We start from the raw sequence: 26,873 nt of genomic DNA on the forward strand, positions 1-26,873 counted from the left end.
GCATACTGCCCCAACATACCTACAGATGATGCAATCTCTATTGCACCCCCCCACCACTATCATTAAGTTTGCTAACGAAACAACGGTGGTAGGCCTGATCACCGACAACAATGAGACAACCTATAGGACGGAGTTCAGAGACCTCACAGTGTGGTGCCAGGACAACAACCTCTCCCTCAACGTGAGCAAGACAAAGGACCTGTTTGTGGACTACAGGAAAAGGAGGGCTGAGCACGGCCCCATTCACATCGATGGGGCTATAGCGGAACTGGTCGAAAGATTCAAGTTCCTTGGTGTCACTAAGGACATTTCATGGTCCAAACACACCAACACAGTCACGACAATGCCTCTTCTGACCTCAGGAGGCTGAAAAGGTTTGGCAGGAGCCCTCAGATCCTCAAAAGGTTCTACAGCTGCACCATTGAGAGCATCTTGACTGGCTGCATCACCGCTTGGCATGGCAACTGCTCGGCATCCAATCACAAGGCGCTACAGAGGGTAGTGCGTATGGCCCAGTACATCACTGGGGCCGAACTCCCAGACATTCAGGACATCTATACTATGCGGTGCCAGAGGGAGGCCACAAAAAATGTCAAAGACTCCAGCCACCCAAGTCATATACTCTTCTCTCTGCTACCGCACGGCAAGCGGTACCGGAGCAGCAAGCCTGTTACCAAAAGGCAACTGAACAGCTTTTACCCCCAAGACTGCTGAACAGTTATTCAAATGGCTATCTGGAAAATTTACATTGACCCCCTTTACTATTTATTTCTTTGTCTTAATAGTGTTGCACTGATTCTATGCACACTCACCCCAACACACACACACACACACACACACACACACACACACACACACACACACACACACACACACACACACACACACACACACACACACACACACACACACACACACACACACACACACACACACACACACACACACACACACACACACAGTACATACGCTCACACACACACAAAACACACACACGCATACTGATGCCACAAACACACATCGACACACTTTACATACGCTGCTGCTACTCTGTTTATTATATATCCTGATTACCTAGTCACTTTTACCCCTCCTCACATGTACATACTGTATTACTCTTTGTATATAGCCTTGTTTTGGTTTTATTGTGTTACTATTTCCTTTTTAATTTGGCAAATATTTGTCTTACTTTTTAACTCTGCACTGTTGGGAATGGGCTCGTATGTTAGCATTCACTTTAAAGTCTATACCTGTTGTATTCGGCACATGTGACCAATAACATTTGACTTGACTAATGGTTGCTATAAATCTAACCCCTTATGGATTATTTTACAAAAATGCATGTTTCTTATCTTTGTGTGAGATCAAAAACAATCAATATGCGAAAACACAAATATTGAAACAAACAATTAAAAAAAATTGACCTGCCCCTCCCACATCTGTGGATAACGCCATAGATTTGACTCCCTGTCTCTGGTTATTCTTAACGGAGTTAAAAGTACTCGGTCACAATGAACTCCAGTTATCAACACTAACTCAAGGGAGCATATCACTCTCTTGAGGCTTAAGATAACTCCCAGTAGAGTAAATGAACACTGTGATTTTAACTATCGTTGATTGACTGTACCTTGATTTCAAACATTACGTTTCCCCCCTACTGGAGAAGTCCTTTAAACCACAGCTCTAAGTAAGTAAAGGATGTGAATGCTTTGCCTTTGTTTAGCGCTGCTGCTTGTTTAATGGGACTTTGCTAAGCATGCATAATTAAGAGCAGGCTGAGCGGTAGCTAGCGTTAGCGGTTGTGACGGCTGGCGGTGGTGGGGCTGAGGCTAAGCTCTGGGGGGCTCTGGGCTGCTAGGACCATGATGGAGCACCACACTGCCCCAAACATCCATTCAGCACCCACGCGCTCATTAATCCTGCCAAACTCCACTTGTTACCCGCACGCACAGGAAATCATGGGATAGGTAAACACGGAGCGGGCGCGATCCATCACCCACGCACACACAAACACACACGCTGATAAACACAAATACACACACGCTGATAAACACACATGTACGCACACTCACTGATAAACACATATTACACACACACACACACACACACACACACACACACACACACACACACACACACACACACACACACACACACACACACACACACACACACACACACACACACACACACACACACACACACACACTCACTGATAAACACATATTACACACACACACACACACACACTCACTGATAAACACATATTACACACACACACACACACACACACACACACACACACACACACACACACACACACACTGATAAACACACTGATAAACACTTAATGTATATAATCACATACTGAAACTCAAACATGCACACAACTGCACACGCGCGCATGGTCGCTCACAAACACAACAATTAAAGAGCCTCTCAAACTCAAAATGACCACATTAGGCTTATTGGTTTGGGTAATGCCCATCACAAACAGGGATCGTTTTTTAAAACGGGGTTTTTCTAAAGTAATGTTGCCCTTGTATGATGGACATAGATTGTCGAATAACATATAGATAGAGTTAAATATCACACTAAAAACAGTGTTCTCATAATGCACGTTGCTCAGAAATACTTCCAATGTTAATACTGGAAAGGTCTACATGGGTTCAGTGGAAAGGTATATTGCAACAAGCCTACGGAAGAATCAATAGAATGTGACCTCAGTTTGGCCTCTGCTTGAATGGAGAAGTTATGGGACGGCACAGGCCTTGATATTAGCTTATTTGATCTGTATTTTCCAAGACACAACAGCTGTCTCTGGCTACCCACTCTCTCTCTCTCTCTCTCTTTTCCTGTCCTTGTCACCCCCTCCTTCTCTTTCTCTCCCTCCCTCTCCCTCTTTCTCTCTCACACAAAAACACAAACACACACACACATAGGATGACAAATGTTGTTGTGCGAGGACAGTTACACAGCTCAGTGGGTAGACACATTCGTAGAACAGACCTCCTATTTCTCTACACCTATCTGACAATATAATTTACACTAGCCATCAGTACATAACATGAAATATCTCTTTGACAAGGGGAATAATACCATTCACACGTACTCATTCAGCTAGGAAAGATTTTCACTTAATGGACTCAAGCTTGTTTTGCTTTTGTTTTACCATCCTGTATTCAAAATGGCCACCCTTGCACAGGACAGATTACATATGCTCCCCTGCTGCTACTCACATGCTAATAAACTCCATTACAAGGCCTGTAAAAAGGCAGCATGTCCACAAATCAGTCTCTCTCTCTCGCTCTCACTCACTCACTCAATCCCTACATCACAGCACACACACCCAGGTGGCTTCCCCCACCCCCAGCACAGCATTAAATAAGATGCTAAACCTCTCTGAAACACACACGCACGAACACACATATCTCCCCCTCTCCCTTTGTCCTTTGTCTCTGCTCCCGTGCAGCTGCTTGCAGTTGATAATATTTACCCAGGGAAGTCGTGGTCAAGTGACGGCGCCTAGCCAGTGCAAAGGTCAGAGGTCAGAGAGGGGGATCAGTGGGGAGCAGGTTCAGGTTTGGGTGAACTGAGGTCAGGGGTGACTGGTCTGGCAACAGGTCAGACTGAGGCTACTGGCTGGCCAACAGGGTTACTCTAGAGGGAATATGTTAGTATGATAAACTGGTCTAAGACCAGATTTCCTCTTTGGTTATAACCTTAATAATTGTAGGATTAAGAATAGAATCTGACACAGGATCATTTCTAACTACACCGTGCTGCACAGCCCAGTAGACAGATGGAGAGTACTACTGTGGCTCTACCTGCCTCTCACCTCAACTCACAGCTCACAAACTGTTATACAGCAGTGGCCGCGTACACTGTCAATCACTGGTAACCTCTCCATCACTGACAATCACAAAAAATACGCACACACGCACCTACTTACCCACCCACACAGCCCATCACATGCACATACATACACACATGCACTCACTCTCCTACCCACACACACACACACACACACACACACACACACACACACACACACACACACACACACACACACACACACACACACACACACACACACACACACACACACACACACACACACACACACACACACACACACGCACGCACACACACACAGAGCCCTGGCACCTGGAGTAAAGCATTACCCTCTGCGTGGCTGGAGCCTCTCCAGAAATAGCCTCTGTAATGTATTCTCAGTGCAACCGTCGCTGTTGCACAATGGTGCCCTTAATAACACTCCATTTCTGTTGGCATAAATAAGGGCTGCATTTCCATCTTATTTCATGCAAATGAGCGCGGGGGCAGCCTAAACAGGTAGTGGTTATATACTGTTGTGTGTAGTAGTGGTGGCGTGATTTGGGGGGGGGGGGGGGTTAAATAAGGTTACGTTTAGGCTTTAACTCCAAATGTTTAAGGTTAGGGTTAAGTTCAGACAATAACTCCAAATGGTTAAGGTTAGGGTTAAGTTCAGACAATAACTCCAAATGGTTAAGGTTAGGGTTAAGTTCAGACAATAACTCCAAATGGTTAAGGTTAGGGTTAAGTTCAGACAATAACTCCAAATGGTTAAGGTAACAGTTAAGGTTTGGAATAGGCTTAAAACTAAAATATCAAAAACAACTTTATATCACTGGATTCAAACTTTGGAATCAGAGGCAGATGTTTATCCACCATCCCCGTCCACAGCAGACAGCGCTGCGGTGAGAGACAACGTCACATAACCCATACCTGCGCCATTACAGGGGGCAGCCACCAAACCAATATAGATCCTAGCTAATGTTTCTCTAGAGAGATACACAAAATACAAATACATACATACAAGTCCCAGTGAGAGAGAGAGAGAGGCAAGTAGGCCTCTCAGCCACCATCTTACTCAATCTCATTGGCTCATTCCTTATGTTGTGATTGGAAGTCATTGGTTCATTCAGTACAATGATAATGAAGACTTGTCTTGAGACCAAAGAGGCTGGCCGTAAGTCATTCTGAAAATGCATTAATTGACTGTAGGGTGTTGTGAAAGACTGCCACACACACAGCTACTTTAGGCATATGGAGGGCGAGGTTCTATGTTGGGTGAGGTGGTTGTGGAGGTGGAGAAGGGTGGATGTGTCACGCCCTGGCCTTAGTATTCTTTGTTTTCTTTATTAGTTTAGTTAGGTCAGGGTGTAACATGGGGAATGTTTGTGTGTTTTGTCTAGTTTAGGTTGTGTGTATTGTTTAGGGGGTTTTGTAGTAGGTATGGGGTAGTGTTCAGTGTAGGTGTTTAGGAAAGTCTATGGTTGCCTGATTTGGTTCTCAATCAGAGACAGCTGTTTATTGTTGTCTCTGATTGGGAGCCATATTTAAGGCAGCCATGGGCTTTAGGTGTTTGTGGGTAATTGTCTATGTTGAACGTTTGTAGCTTGTGTGTGCACTAACGTTTGTAGCTTCGCGGTCGTTTGTTGTTTTGTTTCAGTTTATGTATATTGTTCGTTTCGTGTTTTCTCTCTTCTAAATAAAAGAAGATGTATTTTCCACACGCTGCCCCTTGGTCCTCTCTCTCACCCATGGACGATCGTGACAGGATGAGGAGGCAGAGAGGGAGAGGGTATTATAGGAAAGGAGAGGAGCGGAAAGCCAAGGTTTACGAGGGGTGGATGGTATACTTAGAAAAAAGGGTTCCAAAAGGGTAATTCAGTTGTCCCCATAGGAGAACCCTTTTTGATTCCAGGGAGAGCCCTTTTTGGTTCTGCGTAAAAACCCTCTGTGGAAAGGGTCCAAAAGGGTTCTACCTGGAACTAAAAGGGTTCTAGCTGGAACCAAAAAGGGTTATTCAAAGGGTTCTCCTATGAGGACAGCCAAATAATTTTTTCTAAGAGTGTAGTCAGATAAAACAGTTTGCCTCTCTCTGAGGAAAGGTTAATGTCTCTCACTATCCCTTTCTCTAGCCCCCCCTCTCTCTCCCTCCTGCTCTCTCTCTCTCTGTTTCTGCTGTGGTGAGTTACAGCAGACCTGGGCTGCATTAGATTAAATCATAAATTGCCCACTCTATACGTATCTGCGTCTCCCTGTCTCTCCCTCAATCCCTTTTAGTCTACCCCCTTTCCATCCTCCAGCATTTGCTTTTGCCCCATCACTCCCTCTATCTTACTCTTATAATCATTCTCTTGCTGTCCCCTCCTCTCTCCTATCCTCCCACTTTGTCCCCTCCCTGCATTCTCTACTGTTAGAGTACTAGTAATCTCACAAGCCATATTCAAAGTCTCGAGGGAACCAGGGACGTTAGGGCAGATGAGTGTGGGTGGGTGGTGTTGGAGTGCCTGTACAGTACGTAGAGAAGAGTGGTCACAGTGACCTTCTGATCTCAATGCCCTCTGAACCCTACTGAGGGAGACTACAGTATGTGTGCAACAGGATTTGGGCAAGGTAGGTGTGTGGGTGTGAGAGGTGATGTGTGAGAAGTGTAGAGGGTTGAGCAGTAGGTGTGGAGGAGGCCGCTCAGAGGAACATCATCCGATCGCTGGGGGCACCACAGAACCAGCAACGCTCGGCAGGACTAGAGGAGCCAGGGAGGGTCCCAGTGAACCAATACACCCCACCGCCACCGCCCACGTCGCAGCTATAGAGAACAAAAAATATAAAGTGACCCTGCCACTGCCAGCTCTTTTTTTCTCCCCTCTCCACTCTCTCTCTCTCGCCCCGTCTCTCTCTGCCTCACCGTGTGAAATCAAATTTCCATGTGGCTCCCGTATCTGTTGCACAGCGAGGTGATTTATCAGGGATGCAAAGAGCATGCAGAAACAATCTTTATTACATCCATTTCCTGCTTGTCAGCCGGGATCACGTTGGCTGTTCATTAAAGGCGCGGTGCAGGTGAGGAGAATGCCTCCCGATGCCTTGATAGATTGTCTGCTCCCCCGCCGTGACAGCGGCTGGATGGATTGAACAGCGGGCAGGGGGGGAGGAAGAAGGGGGAGGAAAAGCGCTGACTCCAGTCACTCCCCCTGTCAGAAAGATTTTTACAGTGTCATTTTATACCAAACAACTAGGCTACCCACATACACACATCTCAACCCTATAACAAGAGCAATCATGCACTCACACACATGGACGCAAGAGTGGATATATACTCTGTGCGCGAGCATACACACACACAAACAGACACACGCGCATACGCACGCACGCACCTTTAAAGGATGGGTTAAACTGAAGTCAAAAGCTCACTTACATGCCATACAAACACACACACTTAGAAACGACCACAAACACAAAGTGTTAAGACTTGTACCCTGTAACCATTTCCACTCGTGTCATGCTCAAATTTTGTTATGGAATCCCAGGTACTATGACACAAAATGCTTGTATGTGGATATACTGTATATAAAAGGCTCATTTGGATAAAACACATTCAACAAATATGCCCTTGACATGAAATAATACAAAGTAGGATGCAATTAAATAAATCAAATGTGGAAAAATTGATGTCTTTATTATTGCATTGCTATCATTGCATGAGTCAATTAACTAGCAGCACTACAGATGCATCATACTACTAATACTTTAAGTCACTACTAACCCCTAGGTGACCATATAAATGCTTGTCATGTAAGTAATGTATACCTACTGTATATTACTTCAATTAGCTAAGGCGGTATGGCAATACAATACACAATATACAGTGCTTCTACGTAAGCCTCTGTAAATGGTGTTATACCGTATCGTGCCATGACGTTAGAACGTGTTGATTGCTCCATGACACTTCGTAAGAGTCTGTGAATGCTAATAACAGTGTTATGTCTACTAGGTCAAGATCACTTAGGAATATTGGTCTCAAATACTGTACCTCTGAAATACAAGCAAACACCCACCTATACACAGGACCCTGGAACTAAACCCCTCCCTCTGCAACTGGATCCTGGACTTCCTGACTGGCCGCCCCCAGGTGGTAAGGGTAGGTAACAACACATCCGCCACGCTGATCCTCAACACGGGGGCCCCTCGGGTGTGCGTGCTCAGTCCCCTCCTGTACTCCCTGTTCACGCATGACTGCGTGGCCAGGCACAACTCCAAACACCATCATTAAGTTTGCCGATGACACAACAGTGGTAGGCCTGATCACCGACAACGATGAGACAGCCTATAGGGAGGTCAGAGACCTGGCCGTGTTGTGCCAGGACAACAACCTCTCCCTCAACGTGATCAACTCAAAGGAGATGATTGTGGACTACAGGAAAAGGAGGAACGAGCAAGCCCCCATTCTCATCGACGGGGCTGTAGTGGAGCAGGTTGAGAGCTTCAAGTTCCTTGGCGTCCACATCACCAACAAACTAGCATGGTCCAAGCATACCAAGACAGTCGTGAAGAGGGCACGACAAAAACCTACTCCCCCTCAGTCACCCTAGTCATAGACTGTTCTCTCTGCTACCACACGGCACGCAGTACCGGAGCGCCAAGTCTAGGTCCAAGAGGCTTCTAAACAGCTTCTACCCCAAGCCATAAGACTCATGAACATCTAATCAAATGGCTACCCAGACTATTTGCTTTCCCTCCCCCTCTTCTACGCTGCTGCTACTCTCTGTTATTATCTATGCAGTCACTTATAACTCTACTCTAATAACTCTACCTACATGTACATATTACCTCAATTACCTCAACACCGGTGCCCCCTCACATTGACTCTGTACCGGTACCCCCTGTCTATATCGCCTATTGTTATTTTACTGCTGCTCTTTAATTATTTGTCAATTTTACTTCATATTTTTGAAGGTATTTTTCTTAAAATTGCATTGTTGGTTAAGGGCTTGTAAGTAAGCATTTCACTGTAATGCTGTAATGTTGTATTCAGCGCATGTGGCAAATAAAATGTGATTTGATTTGAGATAACATGTCACCTCTGCAGCCTTTCTCCATCCAACTGAGTTCCTATTATCTCTGTTCCAATGACATGCAAGGACAGTGGTGTATGGAAGGTAGGTGAATGCACCAATTTGTAAGTCGCTCTGGATAAGAGCGTCTGCTAAATGACTTAAATGTAAATGTAAATGTAATGTAGGGAATGGATGTTTGAGTGCACTAGGGGTGAGATGAACAGTGGCCAATCAGTGTTGACGGTGTGGTGACAGGGACACTCTGGGATGGCGGGGCATCACCATTAGCTGATTAATCTGCCCAGCACTATGGATCACTTCTCATGATCATCATAACATGACTAAATGACTTCCGTTGATGTTGAAGTGCAGTGCATTGGACGTGAAGAATTGTGTTTTTTGCCTTTTATGAAGTTCCCTCTCCTTTCACGTGATTGACCAAGGACTTTTAGTTTCGTAGATCGTCTATTACCGTGTATTATAATAACAATATATAGGCACTGGTTGAAGCTCAGTGTTACATTTAAATCTCCCTACCATCATATCTAAGCCAATATGACACCAATCTCGATCAACTTGATTGGAGGTACACAACACACTCCCCGCTTCTCGTCATGAGCCGTCCTGTCCGTTACCCGAAAAACACATATCAGATTTTGTAACAGGGTCGTTAGAAATTGAGTTTTAAGAGTATTTCTGGTGCCTACCTAGCTCAAATTCTAGACGTCTAATTTAAACGAGACTATAGCGTCCACAAAGTGACTTAAACAATGCCAGATTGACTCATTTTGTAGGTGGAACAGTTTTTATTACATTTATAATTTATCGCTTTCACATGCACATTTCCGTCTGTTTAAATAACCAACGATGTGCTACCTTTTTGTAGCATTTCTGACAATGCTGACATCTTCTTTAGCCGAAGCTCAGAATTCAATAAGACCAGGTCGGTTGCTCTGTAACAACGCAGCTGCTTGCACCATGCTGCCAGTCATGGAAGTGTAAGTGAACATACTAAGGCTGTATATAGCTAGCTATATGTTGGTATTCAAGCTGAGGTTAATCAAGAACTGTTTCAAACATGTGTAGAATAAATTCCAGATCTGGCATACACTTTCTCTCCTGCCGTCTTGTCTTGTCTTATTCTCCACATTTGTGCTGACTGATCAACACAGTTTCAAATGACTTTTCAGTGTGTTCACAGAAAATCTGAAATTGCCAAACACAAGTAAAAAGTAGTCAGGGGGCTGCACACGGTGCATCGGGGTACAACAACATCAGAATCATTGCTTGCGTGACACGCTGTGTGCCAACCTGGTCTCATAGATTAGACGTAACATAGTTCAAGTAAATACGGGACACTGAAATTAGTATCATATGTTACGTTTGGCTGTATATATTTTTGATATAGGCTTATTTTAAATGTGAATTATTGTTGCATTACCATCTTTATTGCAGAAAGAAATACAAATACAAACATCACTTCATTAAGCGGCACGTTATTTTGACAGAGAGGCAATGAACTGTCCATTGATCAGCACAGCAATTGTTAAACCGGAGCATGTTGGAAACACAAGTGATTCTGAGCTTAATTCAATATTACACAGGTCAGCTAACAGTTACAGAAATCAGGAACACAGACCGACTCTATCTATCTGAGCTGCTGTGTCCAACACACCACCAACTGTTGTTATGTTGGGCACCTACTGATTCGATTTGTTCTATGACACGTATTGCTAAAATAAAGACTAAAGGAAATACAGGCATGAGGCACGTTACTACAATACAAAACAGCTCAATCAAGCCTGATGGTCTTGTAAGTATAAAAGCAAAGCTTGCTTTTATTTTAATTTGAAAAAGTATGAAAATGTAGCGTAATGGAATAATGTCTTACTGGGGTGTGTGAAGAATCCAATACTTTACCTTGTATGAGGTACAAATCACATTATTGTGGAAGCACCTCTGCTAAGAGTATGAATTAGGCTGTTTGAGAAGGTTTGAATCCTAAGCAACATGCCTACACATAGTTTGAAGTACAATACCAACTTAGCTACTGTGGTAGGTCAAAGCTGGGCGCTGGAAAACCTTGGTAGAGCATGGGTGGAATAGGCTTTGTGGTGCCCATGTGAATTTCTTTCTTTTTTTTTCAGACCAATGCCCATTCTCACTGTTTTTAATTAACGTCTGTCTAGGTTTGAGCCACTAAATACAAACATTCAGATTGAATCAAATGATGAAAAGTCAAGTTTTTTAGTAGATAATCCATGACATACAGTACAATAATTAGAATAAGTAAAATATTGATATAAAGTATCATACTATTTTTATAATATAATGTTGCAGTATAAAACAATTGTGAGTGGTTGAAACACACACTCAGACAAACACACACACACACACACACACACACACACACACACACACACACACACACACACACACACACACACACACACACACACACACACACACACACACACACACACAGGCACATGCGCATGCGACACACACACACACACACACACGCACAGGCACACGTACACGCACACGCACACGCACACGCACACACACACACACATGTAGCACATTCCCAGATTGGAGGTGGCGGGGTACATTTGATAGAGCTCTGTGCAAGAATAGTCTCAGGCTCTGATTACATTACATCTAAAAGAGAAGGATGGAGATAGAGGAGGGAGGAACGGAAGGAATGAGAAGAGGTGGGCACCTTCGCTATTAAAATCAATAAGCATTGATTTAAAGGTGGCTAAAGGTGATGTGTGTGTACATGATCCTTCAGGTCTCTGAGTCTGACTCTCAGACATACTAGAGAGATAGGGAGAGGGAGAAAGAGAGAGGGGGATAGAGAGAGACCGCGAGAGAGATAGAGAGGAGTGCATTTAGAGAAAGGTAAGATGACAGCTTGGCAGAAACAAAATGAAAGAAGGAAGGAAGGAATAAAGAGAGATTAAGAACAGAGAGAAAAGAGAGAAAGATGGAGGGAGAATTCATGCTTGGTGGAATCAATACAGAGAGGTGGAACATAGAACAATGGCCTCAAAGGAGAGTCAGTGGTGCAGGTCTAATACTCTCTCTCTCTTCCTCTATTGTTTTCTTTCACCCTCTCTCACTCGCTCTCCTTGTTCTTTTTCATTTTCTCTATGCTTAATCTCTCCCTCTCTCTCTTTCTCTGTATCCCTTTCTCTCGCCCTCTCTCACTCACTCCCTCTCAGCATCCTTCTCTCTCTCTCTCTCTCTCTCTCTCTCTCTCTCTCTCTCTCTCTCTCTCTCTCTCTCTCTGCTTCTCTCTCGCTGCAACTCTCTCTCTCTCTTTCTCCATCTCTCAGTATGCAGAGAAGACAGGAGTCGTCCGCCTACAGCAGCCCTGCCATGACACGGAGCCACTTCCTTGTGGAAAACAAATCTCACACAGCACAATTCAGCTACACACATGCGCAAACACACACGCACGCACGCACGCACGCACGCACGCACGCACGCACGCACGCACGCACGCACACACACACACACACACACACACACACACACACACACACACACACACACACACACACACACACACACACACACACACACACACACACACACACACACACACACACACTTCTCCATTTCTATCAGCACTTGAGTGTACCCAGGCCTTAATTAGTTCTTGATGAATGAGCCCAGAAGATGCTGTCCTTTCATTTCCCTTGTTGCCAGATATTCCACTAATCGTAGTGAAAGGTATCCTTATTGCGCTGCTGTGACTGAGAGGCGACCAGTACCAGCCACTCTGATTGGCTGGCTTGGCTAAATAACACCACTCCATTCCAACAGAAGAAGAGGCGGATGGGATAAGATACACACAACTTTTACACTGACTCCCTGACTCACCCCTTCACACTTTCTACACATCTTCTCGAATAAACTACTTACACTATCCTCTCCTCCTATTATAAAAACAGATGTGGACGTATAAATATACACATCTGAAACACCTGGTATTAGTCCTTAGCTAATACAATAATGCTAATTTTTTTCGACCCCTTATTATGTTAATGAAGGCAGAGAATCCACAGGAGAGGAGATTAATATACAAACAAATAAATAATGATGTTCATTAATACAGAACAAAATGCCCTTGTCTCTGCCCTGCATGGCTGAGCCACGTTCAGTAGGCAATGGCTGTGGAACTTGCAGATATAAATGTCATGAATGGAGTTGATGATTCCTTATTCTATGTGTCATAGAGGCATGTTTGTTCTATGTTATTCATTTCTATCTGTAGAAATTGTGCGCTGCTTAACGTGGCCCCGTCTTGTATTGGATTGATCGTGACTTTACCGTCATCGACGATGCTGACCATGTCACGTTCCTGACCTGTTTTCTCTTGTTTTATATGTCTTTATTGGTCAGGGCGTGAGTGTTGGGTGGGCAGTCTATGTTTTCTATTTCTATGTGGGGTTTTGTGTTCGGCCTGGTATGATTCTCAATTAGAGACAGGTGTGTATCGTTTGTCTCTGATTGAGAGTCATACTAAGGCAGCCAGGGTTTCACTGGTGTTTTGTGGGTGTTTGTTTCCTGTGTTAGCGTTTGGGCCACACAGGACTGTTGCAGGTTAGTCACGTTTGTTGTTTTGTTAATTTGTAGTGTTTGTTGGTTTGCCATTAAAATCATGAATACCTCCTACTCCGCATCTTGGTCCGATCCATGCTCCTCCTCGTCTGAGGAGGAGAACGACATTGACAACCTTTACAGAAACATCCACCAAACCAGGACCACGCGGATTGGAGAAGGACGGCAAGAACCAAAGCAATGGAGAGAAGAGGAATGGACTTGGGAGGAGATCCTAGACGGTAAAGGACCCTGGGCACAGCCAGTGGAGTGTCGCCACCCCAAAGCGGAGCTGGAGGCAGCGAAAGCGGAGAGGCGGCATTATGAGGCGCTTGCAAGGCAGAGTGGCTGGAAACCCGAGAGGCTCACCCAAAAATTTATTGGGGGGGGGGGCTAAAGGGGAGTGTGGCGAAGCCGGGTTGGATACCTGAGCCAACTCCCCGGGCTTACCGTGGAGTGAGAGGGCGTCGTACTGGTCAGACACCGTGTTATGCGGTAAAGCGCACGGTGTCCCCAGTACGCGTGCTTAGCCCAGTGCGGGCTATTCCACCTTGCCGCACTGGGAGGGCTAGGTTGGGCATCGAGCCGGATGTCATGAAGCCGGCCCAACGTATCTGGCCTCCAGTACGTCTCCTCGGGCCGGCGTACATGGCACCAGCCTTACAGGTGGTGTCCCCGGTTCGCCTGCATAGCCCAGTGCGGGCTATTCCACCTCGCCGCACTGGCAGGGCTACGGGGACCATTCAACCTGGTAAGGTTGGAGAGGCTCGGTGCTCAAGAGCGCGTGTCCTCCTTCACGGTCCGGTATATCCGGCGCCACCTTCCCGCCCCAGCCCAGTACCACCAGTGCCTACACCACGCACCAGGCTTCCAGTGCATCACCAGAGCCCTGTTCCTCCTCCCCGCACTCGCCCTGAGGTGCGTGCCCTCAGCCCGGTACCTCCAGTTCCGGCACCACGCGTCAGGCCTATAGTGCGTCTCAGCCGGCCAGAGTCTGCCGTCTGCCCAGCGGTGCCTGAACTGCCCGTCTGCCCAGCGCCATCTGAGCCATCCGTCTGCCCAGCGCCATCTGAGCCATCCGTCTGCCCAGCGCCATCTGAGCCATCCGTCTGCCCAGCGCCGTCTGAGCCATCCGTCTGCCCAGCGCCGTCTGAGCCATCCGTCTGCCACGAGCCATTAGAGCCGCCCGTCAGTCAGGAGCCAGTAGAGCCGTCCGTCAGTCAGGAGCTGCTAGAGACGCCCGCCAGTCAGGAGCTGCCAGAGACGCCCGCCAGTCAGGAGCTGCCCGCCAGTCAGGAGCTGCCCTCCAGGCATGAGCTGCCCTCCAGTCATGAGCTGCCCTCCAGTCATGAGCTGCCCTCCAGTCATGAGCTGCCCTCCAGTCATGAGCTGCCACTCAGTCTGGAGCTGCTGCCCCTTATCCCGGAGCTGCTGCCCCTTATCCCGGAGCAGCTGCCCCTTATCCCGGAGCTGCTGCCCCTTATCCCGGAGCTGCTGCCCCTTATCCCGGAGCTGCTGGCCCTTCTCCCGGAGCTGCTGGCCCTTCTCCCGGAGCTGCTGCCCCTTCTCCCGGAGCTGCTGCCCCTTCTCCCGGAGCTGCTGCCCCTTCTCCCGGAGCTGCTGCCCCTTCTCCCGGAGCTGCTGCCCCTTCTCCCGGAGCTGCTGCCCCTTCTCCCGGAGCTGCTGCCCCTTCTCCCGGAGCTGCTGCCCCTTCTCCCGGAGCTGCTGCCCCTTCTCCCGGAGCTGCTACCCCTTATCCCGGAGCTGCTGCCCCTTATCCCGGAGCTGCTGCCCCTTATCCCGGAGCTGCTGCCCCTTATCCCGGTGCTGGCCCTTATCCCGATGCTGCCCCTTCATTTTGGTGGGTTGAGTTCGAGGGTGGTCATTGGGAGGGGGATACGGAAGCGGGGAGTGACTATGGTGGGGTGGGGACCTCGCCCAGAGCCTGAGCCACCACCGTGGTCAGATGCCCACCCAGACCCTCCCCTAGACTTTGTGCTGGTGCGCCCGGAGTTCGCACCTTAAGGGGGGGGTTATGTCACGTTCCTGACCTGTTTTCTCTTGTTTTATATGTCTTTATTGGTCAGGGCGTGAGTGTTGGGTGGGCCGTCTATGTTTTCTATTTCTATGTGGGGTTTTGTGTTCGGCCTGGTATGATTCTCAATTAGAGACAGGTGTGTATCGTTTGTCTCTGATTGAGAGTCATACTAAGGCAGCCAGGGTTTCACTGGTGTTTTGTGGGTGTTTGTTTCCTGTGTTAGCGTTTGGGCCACACAGGACTGTTGCAGGTTAGTCACGTTTGTTGTTTTGTTAATTTGTAGTGTTTGTTGGTTTGCCATTAAAATCATGAATACCTCCTACTCCTCATTTTGGTCCGATCCATGCTCCTCCTCGTCTGAGGAGGAGAACGACATTGACAACCTTTACAGACCACCACTCCATTCCCTGTGATGTTTCTGCTCCACACTGGCATCACGTTCAGGTCAAAGGGACTGGAGCTGTATTGGCCATGGTTGAACTGTAGATAAACACAGGTATATAGAATAAAACACAGTCACACACACACACACACATCATAGTCATATATATGTCACATAGATAATAGCTATAAGACGAAACTTGTACACTCTTAGAGAAAAGATAACACCTAAAAGGGTTCCTACTGCTGTCCTCATAAGAGAACACTCTGAAGAACCCTTTTTGGTCCCAGGTATAAACTTTTTAGTTCCAAGCAGAACCATTTTGGGTTCCATGAACGACCCTTTCTACAGAGGGCTCTACATGGAACCTAAAAGGGTTCTACCTGGAACCAAAACGTTTATACTACTGTACTATCACATAACTAATCATATGTTCATGTCCCTCACTTATGGTCATTTAAATCCACTTCTTACTCCCTCATCTGCTCACTCCCTCTCCTCTCTCACTCCTTAAATCACTCACTCCCGTAGTGCTATTTAAATCCATTCAGGTAGGGAAGCCTTTTCACCCTCTTCTGTTCAACACTCTGCCACCAAAAGGCATCACAAAACTTACCTTAGTGGCCACTGAATCTCATGCTACGTAGAAGTTGAGAACAAAAGCGGGTTGGTGAGATGAGGAGAAATGCAGTCATTCAAATGGGGGGAATGTGTGTGTATTTTTGTGTGCATGTGTGTGTGTGCGTGTGTGTGTGTCCGTCCATGTATGCGTGTGCATTTGTGTGTTTTCTTCAGTGTGTGTGTGAGAGTGTATACCCGAGCCTCACAGCCCCTTGACTAAACACAGTGCTGAAAAGGTTCAGGGTAGCGCTCGAGGGAGGCCCTACTCTCCACACATCAAAACTGCCTCCATAACACACCCCATGTGGCGAGGAGAGAGAGTAGAGAGAGCCAGGAGCAGAACTACCCATAAGCCTCTCCGCTACCCACAACCAGCACACAGCGCCCATTCAGTCACACACACACAAACACCGTGAACCCACACGGGCACAAAACAAACAAGAGCCTTCCCCAAAATGTCAAACTCCCTCACATGCACAAAGACAATTTGATATTTAAAGTGAGTGTTTTGAGAGGTTTCTATTCTGTTGTTGTTCTCAGAACGAAGAGAGAGGGGAAGAGAGAGACATACAGAGAAGTGGAGTGGAGAGAGAGAAAATATAGTGAGGAGAAGAGAAAAAAGGGAGAGACGGTGAGAGAGAGAGAGATAAATAGAGGTAAAGAGTGAAAGTTAATGAGCGAGGGAGGAGGGATGGAGTGAGAGGAGAAAAAATGGGGAAGAGAGCAAAAAAGAGATGTAGAGCGAGAGAGAGAGCGAGGGAGAGCAGCTCAGATGAGTCTAACTAAACACAATAGATAAATAGTGCTCTGTGGGGGGGTGTGCGCCAGGGGAGCAGCACTGCTTTGTAGTGGAAGAAGAAAAGGCCTGCCAGATGAATGGAGCCAGCGTCCACCATTGCAGGCCCGGCCCTGGGGAATCCACCAGCACACTGGGGGGACGGCACTCAGTATATGGGCGGATGCACACACACACACACACACACACACACACACACACACACACACACACACACACACACACACAGAAATAAGTGCACACACACTTCCACGCATACAGACAAATCCACATACACACACACACACACACACACACACACACACACACACACACACACACACACACACACACACACACACACACACACACACACACACACACACACACACACACACACACACACACACACGTAACTTACATACAAACCCACACACATAAACACAGTGGCGACCCGTCATTCAGGGCCTGTTTGCATGTTATTTTGGCATTAATACGTGTCACATATCAGTTTGCAAACAATGTAAAAAATAAAGATATATCATTGAGTTAATAAAGCCACATACAAACATGGTCTCTATTTTGTTTTCATGAGTAAGGCAGCTCCAAAATGCAGGTGTTTCAGCCTAGCTCAGTGCTTTCTGTGGGGGTGGGGCAAGCCAGCAGAAAATACAGAGCGTTGCGCCGTGATTAGCTCAGTGTTCTGTCACTCATTGGGACATAACGTCAAATCCAATCGACTTCCCCCGAAGTTGGTGCCTCTCCTTGTTCAGGCGGCGTTCGGCGGTCGTCGTCACTGGCTTTCTAGCTGCCACCGATCTACGTTTCTTTTCCATTTGTTTTGTCTTGATTGTACACACCTAATTCCCATTACGTTATAATGTATTCCCTATTTAACCCTCTAGTTCCCACATGGTTTTGTGCGTGTTTGTTCTTTGTTTAGTGTTCAAGACTTCTGTGAGCTGGTGTGTTTTCCCTGCGTGGAAATGTTGTTGTTTCTTTTCGAGTAAAGTACATCTTTTACTCAGTTCTGTGTCCTGCGCATGACTCCGTCCTAACCACTGCATATTGACACATGACACCAAGTCTAAGGGTAGAGTTAGACAATTCTAGCCCCTTGGGTGCTGCCATAAAGTTACATTAGAAGTGCCCATCCAAGAAGGCTCAAGGTCATTGGCCACAGATAGAATGACGTCAAATCACGTTATATGTACAGTAGGTTTGATTGGACTGATCATTTCAACATCATACTTAAAAAATCTTAGCTAGCAGTCATCATCATTAATCAAGTCGACAATCTACTGACAAATCCTTTTTAATCCTTGTCATATGAAGATAAATAATGAAGATAAATTATAGATAAAATGTAATCTGGAATAAATAAATAATCTCCGACTGGCAAAATACATTTGAACGGTCATCCAACTCAGACTTGTAAATCCAGCCTCGTTCTAGACTAGAGCTACAACCTGAAGATCAAGGACATCATCATGATTCGACCTTGTTTTTTCCGAGTTTCCAGTAGTTTTGAAAGCACCATAAATCCCGAGTGCCAGACTTTGATGACAAAATTTGCCCACGAAGGATCGCCGCTCCACCTTCCTGTTCAGCACAACAAGGTGAGTCCAAAAATGTCTTGTATGCTGCTGCAAAAAATTATGTAATATGTATATATCTACAGATATGTATACTGTAGATAAGAAAGCAATAATACGTGTATGTTGTGTAGTAAGATATTAGTAGCCCATGTGCTTCACCCTAATAATTTGGTCAATTTACCCCTCTTAATTTTGCATACTGTTCTGACTTGGTGGTGCACATGTCGCTTATAACCTGTTTTAGAGAAATGTAATCATTGAATATTTTTAGAGGTTTCATTGTCTGCTTATATGCCCCCTTTATTTATCCTACGGTTCTGACTTGGTGTACAGGGAGAACACTGTAAGAATGGCCCATGTTCTGAATTCTGTCGCTGTACATTTCAAAAGTGCTAAACAAATAGTTATATTGACTTTGTCCATCCTAACTAGCTCATTAATGTCATAACCAAAATTATGGATTGCCACTTATTCGCTTGTCGTCCCCTTATGCCATAGTTTGCACATCTCAATTGTCATTAGAAACCACATTAGTTTAAACAAGTCAGCCATACCGGCTTAGTTTTTTAAAGGCAGTAAATGAGGCTGAATTAACTGTTTCCCTGCCAGACAAGGCTACACTGATAGCCAGGTGTAGCAGTGGTAAGATGCTGGGACTGCTGTTGGGACAGCTTTATGTAGGCCCTAACAGTTTGTGGGCACCGTTTGTCACCGTTTTTCCCCACCAAGATTTACATGCTATAATCGCCACTGCATATATACATGCACGCGCGCACACACACACAAACACAAAATGCACATGCGCAGATACACTTCCACTAACACCCAAACACACCTTTCATACAGAAATACACAACTTTCAGAGAGAACCACATTGACAGAACAACACTGGATACACAGGAGCGTTCCTAGAATAGACTGTATGTGTGTTACAAGTGCATGTGACACTGTTGTCAGGATACCGAACACAGACGTAGACCAACTGTGAGTGAGTAGACAAACACACACTATGAGATCAGATTCAGATACATACACACACACACACATACACACACACACACACACACACACACACACACACACACACCACATCTGGTCCTGGCAGGCTACCAACCCTGGGCAGATTACTGACCCTCAATCAATATCCATGTCCACTAGAGGCTGATTAAACAGAACAGATAAAAGAGAGTGAGAGAGAGAGAGAAATCGAGAGCGAGAGAGAGAGAGAGAAATCGAGAGCGAGAGAGAGAGAGAGAGGGAGAGAGAGAGAGAGTGAGCGAGAGAGCGAAAGAGCGAGAGAGCGAGAGAGGGAGAGAGAGAGAGAGAGAGGAGGTAGGGAGAGAGGAAAGAGAGAAATATGGAGAGAAAGAGATGGGGAGAGAGAGGAATTATGTACAGATTTTAGTCAGGATAAACCTCTCTAGCCTGAGCATATGAAACCTGGAATTACCTCACATCCAAAAGAGAAAAGTCTTTCTTTCTTTGTCTCTTTCTCTACCCTCCATCTTCCCCTGAGAACTGACCTGTCAATCATTCGTTGCCATGGTTCATCAGAACTGGGGACATAGCCCACCCCTCAGCCACAGGGCTGTCAGATTAGCAGTTTAGTGTTTTAGTCATGAATGTTGTTCTGGAGGCAAGTCTGCAGAGTGCCCACTAGCTGGCATGGCCACAAAGTCATAAAATAGGATTTAAACCTAAACCTAACCCTTACCTTAACCCCAACCTGCTAACCCACAGACTGCTAACCCTAATGCCTAACCCTAACCTTAAATTAAAGCTGCAAAATGTAACTTTTTGAGTGACCTGACCAAATTCACATAGAAATGTGAGTTATAGATCTGCCATTCTCATTGAAAACAAGTCTAAGAAGCGATAGATCTGTTCTATGTATGCTATTTCTATGCTTCCCCTTCTTAAATGTGGTTTTTGTGTCTTTTACTTTCAGTTTTGCACACCAGCTTCAAACAGCTGAAAATACAATATTTTTGGTTATTGAAAATATATTTCACAATGGTTTAGACGGTACAATGATTCTTGTTTTGTAATATAAACTGAAATTAGGCAAATTATTACAATTTTAGCAACCAGGAAATGGTGGAGCGATTTTTGCATATTTCATCTTTAAGACCAAAAAGTATAGACAATTTTGACTTTGCAGCTGGCCCGTATAGCGGAAATCACTCAGTTCTGCCTCCAGGCCAAGATTCATGACAATAAACGTCAACCTGCGTCAGATTACACACTCACATGTCAATCAAAACTCACAGCTATATTGATTGGTTGTTCAGTTCAGCCTTAGGTGTAGGGTTGTGGAGTAAATGATTACATAATGAGTTACATGAAATCTCATTACAAAAAAACTGTAACTGTAAACAGTTACGTTCCCGGCAAACATATTGTAAACAGATTACAGAGAATTTTTAAAAAGAGAATTTTTAAAAACTAGATGATTACCTGTTGGATTACTTTTAAATTGAGAAAGGATGTTTGAAAAAAATACATTATGACACCTTTCTCTTTTCTCAATGGCATTCAATTCAATATTGAAAAAAGGCGCAAGTTTAAGTTTGTTCCACCTGAGCGAGTCAAACCACAAGTCAGAGACCACTATGATGGCACACCAAATACGTTTGATGGCTCGTTTTTGTCTTCTTCTAATGCCTCATAGGGGGAAAGTAATCCAAAATCAAGTTAAAGTAATCATATTACGTTACTGAATTCGGGTAATCCCAAAAATTACGTTACTGATTAAAATTTTGGACAGGTAACTAGTAAATGTAATGGATTACATTTAGAAATGAACCTACACAAGCTTGTGTGTGTCACGTTCCTGACCTATTTATGTTAGTTTTTGTGTGTTAGTTGGTCAGGACGTGAGGTTGGGTGGGCATTCTATGTTATCTGTTTCTATGTTGGTTTCGGTTTGCCTGGTATGGCTCTTGATTAGAGGCAGGTGGTTTGCGTTTGCCTCTAATTAAGAGTCATATTTAGGTAGGGCATTCTCACTGTTTGTTTGTGGGTGATTGTCTCCTATGTCTGTATGTATGTTCGTACCACATGGGACTGTAGCGTTTGTTTGTTTCGTTTCGTTTCGATGTCGTCCGTTTCCTGTACGTAAGTTTATGTTTAGTTATGTAAGTTTATGTTCAGGTTTCGTTCAACGTCGTTTTCTTGTTTTGTAGTTTGAAAGTGTTTTGTTTCGTTTCGTGTTGCCATCATCGTTGTTAAATAAAGATGGCTTATTTCCCAAAGCCTGCGTTTTGGTCTGAGGAGCCTTCTCTCCTCACCTCATCCGAGGATGAGGAGAGCGTCACCCGTTACAGAATCACCCACCAACACGCTAAGACCAAGCGGCAAGGGAAAACGAAACGGAGTAAGGGACAGGAGAGAAAGGAGCAATGGACATGGGACGATGTTTTGGATGGAAAGGGTGTCTACACATGGGAGGAGATCCTAGCTGGTAGAGATCGCCTCCCATGGGAACAGCTGGAGGCACTGAGGAGAGCGGAGGCTACAGGAGAGAGGAACCGGAGCTATGAGGGAACGCGTCTGGCACGGAAGCCGAAAAAGCCCGTAAGTAATTCCCAAAAATTTCTTGGGGGGGGGCTAGGAGGTGGTGGGCCAAGGGCAGGTAGGAGACCTGCGCCCACTTCCCAGGCTTACCGTGGAGAGCGGGAGTACGGGCAGGCGCCGTGTTACGCAGTAGAGCGCACGGTGTCTCCTGTACGAGTGCATAGCCCAGTGCGGGTTATTCCACCTCCCCGCACTGGTAGGGCTAGATTGAGTATTGAGCCAGGTGTCATGAGGCCGGCTCAACGCGTCTGGTCTCCAGTGCGTCTCCTCGGGCCGGCATACATGGCACCTGCCTTACGCATGGTTTCCCCGGTTCGCCTACATAGGCCGGTGCGGGTTATTCCACCTCCCCGCACTGGTCGGGCAACCGGGAGCATTCAACCAGGTAAGGTTGGGCAGGCTCAATGCTCAAGAGTGCCAGTACGTCTCCACGGTCCGGTATTTCCGGCACCACCTCCCCGCCCCAGCCTAGTACCTACAGTGTATACACTACGCACTAGGCTACCAGTGCGTATCCTGAGCCCTGTTCCTCCTCCACGCACTCTCCCTGTAGTGCGTGTATCTAGCCCGGTGCCTCCAGTTCCGGCCCCACGCACTAAGCTACCAGTGCGTCTCCAGAGCCCTGTACACACTGTATATTCTCCCCCTACTAATCCTGATGTGCTTGTCCTCAGCCCGGCGTCACCAGTGCCGGTACCACGCATCAGGGATAGAGTAGGCTTTGAGAATACAGTGTGCCCTGTCCCTGCTCCCCGCACTAGTAGGAAGGTGCTTGTCATTAGCACGGTGCCTCCAGTTCCGGCACCACGCACCAGGTCTACAGTGCGCCATATCCGGCCAGAGCCATCCGTCTCCCCAGCGCCATCTGAGCCATCCGTCTCCCCAGCGCCATCTGAGCCATCCGTCTCCCCAGCGCCATCTGAGCCATCCGTCTCCCCAGCGCCATCTGAGCCATCCGTCTCCCCAGCGCCGTCTGAGCCATCCGTCTGCCAGGAGCCTGCAAAGCCGCCCGTCTGCCAGGAGCCTGCAAAGCCGCCCGTCTGCCATGAGCCTGCAAAGCCGCCCGTCTGCCATGAGCCTACAGAGCCGTCAGCCAGACAGGAGCCGCTAGAGCCGTCAGCCAGACAGGAGCCGCTAGAGCCGTCAGCCAGACAGGATCTGCCAGAGCCGCCAACCAGACAGGATCTGCCAGAGCCGCCAACCAGACAGGATCTGCCAGAGCCGCCAACCAGACAGGATCTGCCAGAGCCGCCAACCAGACAGGATCTGCCAGAGCCGCCAGCGAGCCATGAGCAGCCAGAGCCGTCAGAGCGCCATGAGCAGCCAGAGCCGTCAGAGCGCCATGAGCAGCCAGAGCCGTCAGAGCGCCATGAGCAGCCAGAGCCGTCAGAGCGCCATGAGCAGCCAGAGCCGTCAGAGCGCCATGCGCGTCGAGAGCCGTCAGCCTGCCATGAGCGTCGAGAGCCGTCAGCCTGCCATGAGCGTCGAGAGCCGTCAGCCTGCCATGAGCGTCGAGAGCCGTCAGCCTGCCATGAGCGTCGAGAGCCGTCAGCCTGCCATGAGCGTCGAGAGCCGTCAGCCTGCCATGAGCGTCGAGAGCCGTCAGCCTGCCATGAGCGTCGAGAGCCGTCAGCCAGCCATGAGCGTCGAGAGCCGTCAGCCAGCCATGAGCATCGAGAGTCGTCAGTCAGCCATGAGCTGCCCTTCAGCCTGAAAAGGCTAGATACCCAGAACTGCCCATCAGTCCAGAGCTGTCTCTCTGTCCGGAGCTGCCTTTCAGTCCGGAGTTGCCCCTCTATCCTGATCTCCCTCTCTATCTTTATCTACCTCTATAGTCTTATCTATCCCTCTGTCTTGGTTTATCTCTCTGTCCCGGTATTGTCATTATTAGATATGTTATTAGGAGGATTTTGTGGGGGAAGTAAGAGGGTGGACATTCTTGAAGGGAGGGGGCTAGGATGGATTATGGTGGGGTGGGAACCGCGCCCGGAGCCTGAGCCACCACCGTGGTTAGATGCCCACCCAGACCCTCCCCTAGACTTTGTGCTGGTGCGTCCGGAGTTCGCACCTTGTGGGGGGGGGGTACTGTCACGTTCCTGACCTATTTATGTTAGTTTTTGTGTGTTAGTTGGTCAGGACGTGAGGTTGGGTGGGCATTCTATGTTATCTGTTTCTATGTTGGTTTCGGTTTGCCTGGTATGGCTCTTGATTAGAGGCAGGTGGTTTGCGTTTGCCTCTAATTAAGAGTCATATTTAGGTAGGGCATTCTCACTGTTTGTTAGTGGGTGATTGTCTCCTATGTCTGTATGTATGTTCGTACCACATGGGACTGTAGCGTTTGTTTGTTTCGTTTCGATGTCGTCCGTTTCCTGTACGTAAGTTTATGTTTAGTTATGTAAGTTTATGTTCAGGTTTCGTTCAACGTCGTTTTCTTGTTTTGTAGTTTGAAAGTGTTTTGTTTCGTTTCGTGTTGCCATCATCGTTGTTAAATAAAGATGGCTTATTTCCCAAAGCCTGCGTTTTGGTCTGAGGATCCTTCTCTCCTCACCTCATCCGAGGATGAGGAGAGCGTCACCCGTTACAGTGTGTGTACTTGTTTGCCTGGACATGTGAATATCTGTATGATACACTACATGGCCAAAGGTATGTGGACACCCCTTCAAATGAGTGGATTCAGCTATTTCAGCTGTTTCAGCCTTTGCTGGCAGGTGTATAAAATCAAGCATACAGACATGCAATCTCCATAGACAAACATTGGCAGTAGAATGTCCCATACTGAAGAGCTCAGTGACTTTCAACGTGGCACCGTCATAGGATGCCACCTTTCCAACAAGTCAGTTTGTAAAATTTCTGCCCTGCTAGAGCTGCCCCAGTCAGCTGTAAGTGTTGTTATTGTGAAGTGGAAACGTCTAGGAGCAACAACGGCTCAGCCGCGAAGTGGTAGGCGACACAAGCCCACAGAAAGGGACCGCAGAGTGCGGAAGTGCGTAGCGTGTAAAAATGATCTGTCCTCTATTTCAACACTCACTACTGAGTTCCAATCTGCCTCTGGAAGCAACGTCAGCACAAGAGCTTTGTGAAATGGGTTTCCATGGCCAAGCAGCTGACACAAGCCTAAGATCACCATGTGCATTGCCAAGTGTTGGCTGGAGTGGTGAAAAGCTCACCGCTATTGGACTCTGGAGCAATGGAAACGAGCTCTTGGGAGTGAACATCTGGCAGTCTGGCGGACGAATCTGGGTTTGGCCAGGAGAACACTGCCTGACCGACTGCATAATGGTGCCTGACTGCAATAATGGCCTGGGGCTGTTTTCATGGTTCGGGCTATGCCCCTCAGTTCCAGAATCTAGACGATTCTGCCTTGGGGAAGGCCCTTTCCTGTTTTAGCATGACAATGTCACCATGCACAAAACAACTTGACTGGCCTGCACAGAGCCCTGACCCCATTGAACACTTTTGGGATGAATTGGAACACTGACTGCCTAATCGCCCAACATCAGTGCCTGACCTCACTAATACTCTTGTGGCTGAATGGAAACAATTCCCCACATTTTTTTTTTTTTACCTTTATTTAAGTAGGCAAGTCAGTTAAGAACAAATTCTTATTTTCAATGACGGCCTAAGAACAGTGAATTAACTACCTTGTTCAGAATTACATATTTTTGCCTCGTCAGCTCATGGATTCAATCTTGCAACCTTTGGGTTACTAGTCCAACGCTCCAACCACTAGGCTACCTGCCACCCCATAAATGCTCCAACATCTAGTGGAAAGCCTTCCCAGAAGAGTGGAGGCTGTTATAGCATCAAAGGGGGGAGCAACACATATTACAGCCCATGATTTTAGAATGAGATGTTTGATGAGCAGATGTCCACATACTGTACATTTGGCTATGTAGTGTATGTGTGTGTGCAAGTGGGTTTGTATGTGTGTGTGTGTGTTTTACTACATCAACTATACTATGCTTCCCAGGCCTCTTGCTGTTCACACACACACACACACACACACACACACACACACACACACACACACACACTCTGGGAGAGGCCCACCAGTTCCCACTGCAAGGGCCAGAGAGGGTCGTTGAAGGTCAGGGCTTGACCCAGTTGGTCTTCAGTCTTCAAAGTGTCCTGTCGACGGCTGGGTAACTCACTCTGCTTCTCCTGCAACTCTGACAGACAGACAGACAGGAACATATATGAGATGTGGGTATGAATAAGCACTACAATTTAGTGTTAGCCTATGAGCGAGCTAGCATGCAAGCAGCACTTTTTATACATGCTCTAAACTGTTTACATGAGTTTTTGAATCCATTGAAATGGGGATATTTCCTTATTTTAGCCATCGTGTGTGTGTGTTTGTGTGTGTGTGAATAAGTGCCTGTATTTG

At 46.7% G+C, this 26,873-nt stretch overlaps 1 pseudogene; it reads right to left on the reverse strand.

The window, feature by feature from the left end:
- The window catches only part of LOC129858610 (PC3-like endoprotease variant B), a 148,677-nt pseudogene that overhangs the window by 94,104 nt on the left and 27,700 nt on the right, over positions 1-26,873 (reverse strand).

Source organism: Salvelinus fontinalis, chromosome 6 (assembly GCF_029448725.1).
Source record: "Salvelinus fontinalis isolate EN_2023a chromosome 6, ASM2944872v1, whole genome shotgun sequence".
NCBI classification, from domain to species: domain Eukaryota; kingdom Metazoa; phylum Chordata; class Actinopteri; order Salmoniformes; family Salmonidae; genus Salvelinus; species Salvelinus fontinalis.